This window comes from Panthera uncia (genome assembly GCF_023721935.1).
Source record: "Panthera uncia isolate 11264 chromosome C1 unlocalized genomic scaffold, Puncia_PCG_1.0 HiC_scaffold_4, whole genome shotgun sequence".
NCBI lineage: Eukaryota > Metazoa > Chordata > Mammalia > Carnivora > Felidae > Panthera > Panthera uncia.
In genome coordinates this window covers 22,238,770-22,246,194 of record NW_026057585.1, presented here as the reverse complement: position 1 = coordinate 22,246,194, position 7,425 = coordinate 22,238,770, and the positions used below count along the sequence as shown (strand labels likewise).

General features: G+C 36.6%; 1 long non-coding RNA gene across 1 annotated transcript in view; it reads right to left on the bottom strand.

Moving 5' to 3' along the window:
• LOC125912370 (uncharacterized) overlaps positions 1 to 6,992 on the bottom strand; it is a 55,285-nt gene extending 48,293 nt beyond the window's left edge. Inside the window, exons 1-2 of the long non-coding RNA XR_007454685.1 lie at positions 6,903 to 6,992; positions 1,191 to 1,298 (exon numbers count right to left, since the gene is read on the bottom strand). This is a non-coding gene — a long non-coding RNA (uncharacterized LOC125912370). The remainder of the gene's footprint in view (positions 1 to 1,190; positions 1,299 to 6,902) is intronic.
• Between the last annotated feature and the right edge of the window lie 433 nt (positions 6,993 to 7,425).

The following is a 7,425-nucleotide window of genomic DNA, read 5'->3' as shown; positions in this document are numbered from 1 at the left end:
GGATAAATACCTAGTAGTGCAATTGCTGGGTCGTAGGGTAGTTCTATTTTTAATTGTTTGAGGAACCTCCATACTGTTTTCCAGAGTAGCCGCACCAGTTTGCATTCCCACCAGCAGTGTAAAAGAGATCCTCTTTCTCTGCATCCTTTCCAACATCTGTTGTTGCCTTCGTTGTTAATGTTAGTCATTCTGACAGGTCTGAGGTGGTATCTCATTGTGGTTTCGCTTTGTATTTCCCTCATGATGAGTGACATTGAGCATTTTTTCTTGGGTCGGTTGGCCATCTGGATGTCTTCTTTGGAGAAGTGTCTATTCATGTCTTTTTCCCATTTCTTCACTGGATTATTTGTTTTTTGGGTTTTGAGTCTGATAAGTTATTTCTAGATTTTGGATACTAACCCTTTATCTGATATGTCGTTTGCAAATATCTTCTCCCATTCCATCGGCAGCCTTTTAGTTTTGCTCATTGTTTCCTTCGCTGTGCAGAAGCTTTTTATTTTGATGAGGTCCCAGTAGTTCATTTTTGCTTTTGTTTCCTTTGCCTCTGGAGACATGTTGAGTAAGAAGTTGCTGCGGCCAAGATCAAAGAGGTTTTTGCCTGCTTTCTCCTCGAAGATTTTGATGGCTTCCTGTCTTACATTTAGGTCTTTTATCCATTTTGAGTTTATTTTTGTGTATGATGTAAGAAAGTGGTCCAGGTTCATTCTTCTGCATGTCACTGTCCAGTTTTCCCGCACCACTTGCTGAAGAGACTCTTTATTCCATTGGATAGTCTTTCCTGCTTTGTCAAAGATTAGTTGGCCATACGTTTGTGGGACCATTTCTGGGTTCTCTATTCTATTCCATTGATCTGAGTATCTGTTCTTGTGCCAGTACCATACTATCTTGATGATTACAGCTTTGTAATACAGCTGGAAGTCCATGCCACTGCCTCTTCTGAGTTGAAAGTTAATGAGTATAGCCTGGGAAGAGGCCAGATGACCCTGAAGCAGAGTCTGAGATTATTGTATCTGATTAGGGGGCTCAATGGGAGATGAGACATAAAGATTCAGGTGGTCCAAAAGCTGCAGAAGGGCTGAATTAGTGCACCCAACTGAGGTAAGAGGTATCACAGCATCAGAAATGACAGACTTTTGTTATTAGTATCCATAAAATAATCAGCAACCAGGTAGACCAGAGAGACATCATACCTGAGACATGAAGATCCAGTGATACTGCCCTTGAAGTCTTCCTCTGCCTCATGTAGCCTGAGCCTCAACATTCTCCACTTGGAACCTGGATGCCTTCTGGAACAGGAGCTAGTAGAAGGGCAGAACACATAGAAACATGAGAAGCAAAGGCTTTTTTTTTTCTAAGTTAAACTGAGCATTATCTAAAAGAACATCTTAATTCTCTAGATCAGACTAAATTTTAAAACAGATATAACCAAATATTTTGGGTTTTTTTTTCTCCTTCAATATCCAATATGCTGGGGCTTAGGAAGAAATTCAAATTAATGAGTCCTAAAATTAAGGTGCATTTTTTTTCTATACTTCTAGGTTGTAGTGTAAGGAAATCTGTGGCCCCATTCTATTACTACTACTACTACTATTATTATTATTATTCCTACAACTCTAGCTAGGGTCATTGATACCCCCTACACCCTTTAACCAGCCCACCTCTGAGTGCAGTATTCAGAAATAATGATTGGTTTGCATTGAGAACCCTCTCTTTCACTCACACTGGTGTCTACCACATGTTTAGAATTTGTCCTTTCATAGCCTTTGGAAGTAGAATAGTTTTTTAATCTCAACAATCTCCAAAAATCTTTCTAGTTCAAAGTGGATCAAAGCCACAAGCTTGGTTTTCTTAGCACTGGGTACTAACCAGCTGAGCCAACTAGAACTGTAGGGAAGCCAGACAAATAAGCTAAGCAATCCATGAAGACTTTCAAATATCATTCTTGATGTTTCTAACTACTCTCCTCTTTAGGGATATTGAAAATTCCTGTCCTTTTCATGTACTTTTTCCTAGATTGTCAACAAGTAAACGAACAGTAGTAAAACAAACAAACATAAAAGGGCTTCCATGAATGGATAGTAAATTTTGAGCATAGCATAAGAAGCCTCATTCACAGCTCTCACTCTGTATAGGGACATTGATATATTTAAAAAATGAGAGAGCAACCAACCAATATGAAAAGTCCATCTAAGGGTTTTCATTAAAGGAAGTGGGAATAGTTAAAATTTCAGATTTTCACATGCCTGCTGGGCTGCTATCTGATTGTGTGGTTTGCATTTTAAACAGCCCAATACCTTCTATGCTTTTTTCAGTCATGTTTTGCATATGTGTCAGTGAAATAATCTGAATTTGACATCAAGAGACTTATCTGTATAGACTTATATAATGTCTAAAGTTTTTGGAAATCATTCGACCAAAAAAGAGCCATTTCAGCCTCTCAGATTCACATTGCTTCCACCTAAATGGAGTAGTGCTCTACTTAATTCAGTCAAGGAAGCTACAGAATACAAACACTGACTTCAGATTACTTCCACATTTTAATGTAACAATATAATATAATAGTATATAATAAAAAGTGTGTATGTATATTCTATAACATATATACTCTAAGGTACATAATAATAAATACTGTATAATATCATCATCATAATAGTGCACCTACTGTATTTAGGCTCTATTCTTGGCATATACATGTAAATAAGGCATAGCCCCTGCTCTTGAGAATGTTATTGGAGAAAAGTTACCCAATGGAAGTTGGAACCAAAGTAGGCCTGTCAGGCAGGAGTTCAAGTCATGAAGGACATGCTGCCACAGGCAGTGTGGGGATGAAATGTCCTAGTATTCATGTTAGGCTTCTCTTCTCCTGTTCAACATAAACAGTTTTACAGAGTACCAGAATCAGACCATTCTGTGATTGTAATAAATCAAGACAAAAACAAGACCATTGTCTAATCTTGTATATTCACAGACAAAACAAAATATTATCCCCACCACAGAAATACACCAAATATCCTATCCTGGCTAACATGAGTGTCTACAGCTTTACTACCAATCAAAATTTTAGCTTCATTCCATTCTTCTCACCTTCTAGATAAGAGGTGTTAAGATACCTAATCATAGAATTGCCTCTGCTTCCTCTTAGCGTCCGATGCAGGATAAAGCCCCAGTTCCTTAAAGCCTCCCCCAAATCACCTAACTTCAGACAAATCCTAAAACAAGTCATTTCTAACTCTGTCTTATTGAGTCAATAATGCAACAAGTCAATAAACCCTACTCAGGTCAAATGCAGTGTGTCTCTGGCTAAAGGAAAATGACACCACTTTGCCTCTTTTTTTTTTTTTAATTCATAGAAGTGTAGACTCATAAAAATTTGAGGCCATATAGTCTGAATTCAATTATGTATGTAAAAATTTTATACCATCCTTGGTATCTTATTATGTATCCTTTAATAAACATCTCTGCCATTAAAAACATATTTCACAAGGGATTCTCTTCATGTATTATTACATAAATAACTATAATTATTAGGAAATTATTACTTACATATTGAACCACAATTTACCATTCATTAACTCTATTAAGGCTTTGTTCTTATATTCATGCACAATGAAACAAATCTCTTTTCTATGTGACATAGATTCCACTCTTTTAAGATAGCTATTATAGTCCCCATATTTTCTCATTTTCAGATTCAGTATCATTGGTATGTTAACAGTTCTTTTGACTATTGATTATTTCCTCTTATTACACACTCTATCCAGTCCCAGTCCTTCTCTGAACATACTTGTTTGCCACTGTTCTCTTAAGGAGTGTGGGCCATAATTGAGAGCAATATTTCAGAGACTAATCATTGCATAGCCTCTGCCTTGGTTTGGATCTGTAGAATAAGATCAACCCAAAAGCACATTACATGGTCTAAGTGGTTTTACCACACTGTTGAATCCAATAGATGGATAGAATATATTCTGGAGCCGGACTACTTATTTTCTTATCCAGTCTCTGTGGTTTATCAGCTCTGTGGTACTGATCAGTTATTTTAAATTTAGGTGCTTCAGTTTTTCCATCAGTAACTGGGGACAAAAATGACACATTATAGGATGGTTTTGATGAGTAAATATAAGTAAACTAGTTACAAAAGAATTTTTCACTAAGTGCTATATAAGGGTTTTCTCTTACTATTTGATGTTATCTTTGAAATATATCTTTGTATCTATAATTTTGTCTATTCTGGGTTCATCTGTGCCTTTGAACTCTAAGTTTTTAAGTTTATAATTATCCTTATTAGATTTTTTTAGGTTTGACTCATAACTCTACCCTTTTGGGGACATTCTTTTTTTTTAAGGTTTATTTATTTTTGAGACAGAAAGAGACAGATCATGAATGGAGAAGAGGCAGGGAGAGAGGGAGACAGAATCAGAAGCAGTCTCCAGGCTCTGAGCTGTCAGTACAGAGCCCGACGCGGGGCTCGAACACACAAACTATGAGATCATTACCCAAACCGAAGTCAGATGCTTAACTGACTGAGCCACCCAAGTGCCCCCACCCTTTGGGGGGATATTCTTTACCTTGAGCCTCTAACCTACTTTATTCAATATCCATCTCAGTTTTATGTCACCTAAAAATTAGATAAACTCTTCACTGAAGACAGTGAACATATATTTGAGTAGGAAAGAGGTGAGGACAGAGGTCATTAACATGTCCTTAGGCATCTCCCTCCAAATTAGTGGATTTATTAGCAATATTCTTTATAAATCATCATTACAGAAATGATGAATCTACCCAATAGTACAACTACAAGCCCAAATTTCTTCATTTTTTTCAAATATATTTTAAGAAGTTCTATCAAATGAGTTTCTGACATCCTGATATAGTCTTTAATGTAATTCTGAGCCAATATCTAGAAATACCGTTATAAGTAATATATTTACCTGACATAACTTAATCAAAATATTCATGCTGTCACTTCTTTAAATCTTTTTAGATATATCATTTTATGATATTCTCTGTCACAATACCAAACTCACTGGCTCATAGGTGTCAACGACTTTATCCTGTGTTGTTTTGTTTTGTTTTGTTTTAATCAGGACAATATATACTAATCTTTATTATTCCTTATAGCTGCTATTTGACATAGCTTTTCATATATTATCAATACTGTTTTATCAATTTCATCTGAACTCAATAAAAAAGTTGATAAGCTCTTCATTGAATTCTGTGAACAAATGTTTGAACAGGAAAAGTTTGAGAACTGAGCACTTTGACTTTAACAGACCACAAACCCTTTGGGGATGGCCTTTCATATCTAAATTCAGTCATTCAAGTGTTCCAATTAATTAGGTTTTATCAGTAACTCTCAAACTTTTAATGGCGAGTCACACTAAGAAATATACTTTATATCGACCTCTGCTTCTCTTTTATACACACACACACACACACACACACACACACAGATCATCCTTTAATCTTTACTATATGATATTTTCTATTCTGTTCTAGAAAAGACTACACCCTAAACCCACCAAATTGATTTTACAGCTCACTAATAAACAAGCCACAATCCATGGTTAAAGAAACACTGCTCCTAAACATCATTTTTGCATCTTTTTCTGATTGAACCTACTATAACATTAACTATCCCTGTAAAACTGGTTTTGATTTCTTTCTGTCAAAATTGAATAACTATGCTGCAGTAACAGACAACTCCAAAATCTTACTGGCTCAAAACTGCAGTGGTTTATTTGTCAATCTTCATGTCCATGGCAGGCTTCTAAGGTATCCTCATGTAAGGGCCCAAACTGAGGGAGGTTACATCTCTGTGTTACTACTATTGCCAAGTAGGAAAAAGAAATATGGCAAAGTCATCAGCTATTTCTCTATGGTTCCCCTGGGAGTTGGCACTGTAGTCGTGTTCACTCCCATTTTATTTGCCAAAGCAAATCATGTGGACACTCTCAGATCGAAGAGGTCAGAAATATTTTAACTTACCATATGTCTAAATGGAAGAGAAATAGAAAAATCATGAACAGTGGTAATGACTACTGCAATCCTTGTGATAACCACTGAGTACAGATACTCAATTCAGTATATCTCTTCCATCCAATCAAGACATCAGACTTAAAGGCCAGGATATCCAAGTGATGCTCAGTGTTCTCAGTGGCCTTTGTCCCTGCCTTGTATGCTTTGCCTTCTCTGTTAACCCTCTTGGTCACCTCTGAAATAAGTGTTGAAAATTATAGCTTGGAGGTTGGAAAGTCAGTGGTCATCATATGTCAGATTCCCTTTTAATATAGCCTGATAGTCTTTTTGATAGTATGAATTCCTCAAATAAAATGCTCCTTATTTATAACAGTAGATGTATATGCAAATGATCACATCCATTGTTCTGTTTTTTTAACATAATTATTATTATTTCTCCGTATTTTTTACTTTCTCCATGTCCCCACACCATGTGTCTCACTCTGTTTAAACACATAGTGATTTTTAATCTCTTTTCTCTAATCAATGTTTTTTTCTCCAATTAAAGGGATTTACCAGTTGCCAGTATTGTAATTGGGTCTTTGCTTTGAGATTAATTTAATTCATGGGTGTGAGAACCATATCCTTGATTTGATCCTCCTCACAAGGCTTAATTTTAATAGGCGTTTGTTACCCAAAAGCTTCCTCAGTTTTATCTGTTACCATGAGGGTTGAAAAGCACTTATCTTTCTAACCTTATGAAAATACTCGTCTGGGCTCCCTCTAACCCCTTTCATTCTTGCTTGCAAGCCAGCCAATGCTTTGTTGTGCTTATCTTGTTTTTGTAATGCCTTGTCAAATGCAACCATGATTAACTCTAACATACACTGACATGCTTTTCCAGTCTCTTCTCCCAAAACTCCCAAGTTCATTAGGTACTTGTTTACCTTTTAAATCATTGCAGCAACAGGTTTAATAAATAGTTTGTGACATCATAACATGGGTCTCCAGCTTTCCAGCCTGCAATAATAGTTTACTTACTGACTGTCAACTGAACGGTAAGCAAAAACAGTATTTGAGTACGGTTTAGGTTCATGTTATGGCACAGTTGTAGTGCTGGCAACCAGTATCTAAGCCATTCAGTGAAGGCCACATTAGGCCACATTACACCACAATGGTTTATTTTTTACTCATGCTGTGTGCTCATGTGGGTACTCTGGAGTCCCCAGCTCTCCAGTTGTCCCTGTTCTCTTCCAAGTACCAGGGGAAAGGGGATCAATTCACCTCTGCACTTTTTAATTGCTGAGGTAGGAAACGGGAAACATGAAAAGTGTGTACTGGCTTGTAAAACTTTGGCCTAGAAGGTCACATGACAGCTTCTGATTTCAAGGACATAGGGACATGAAATCATAATATGTGCCCAGGAGGAAGACACATAAAATATTTGTGACTAGCATTAATGACTACCAC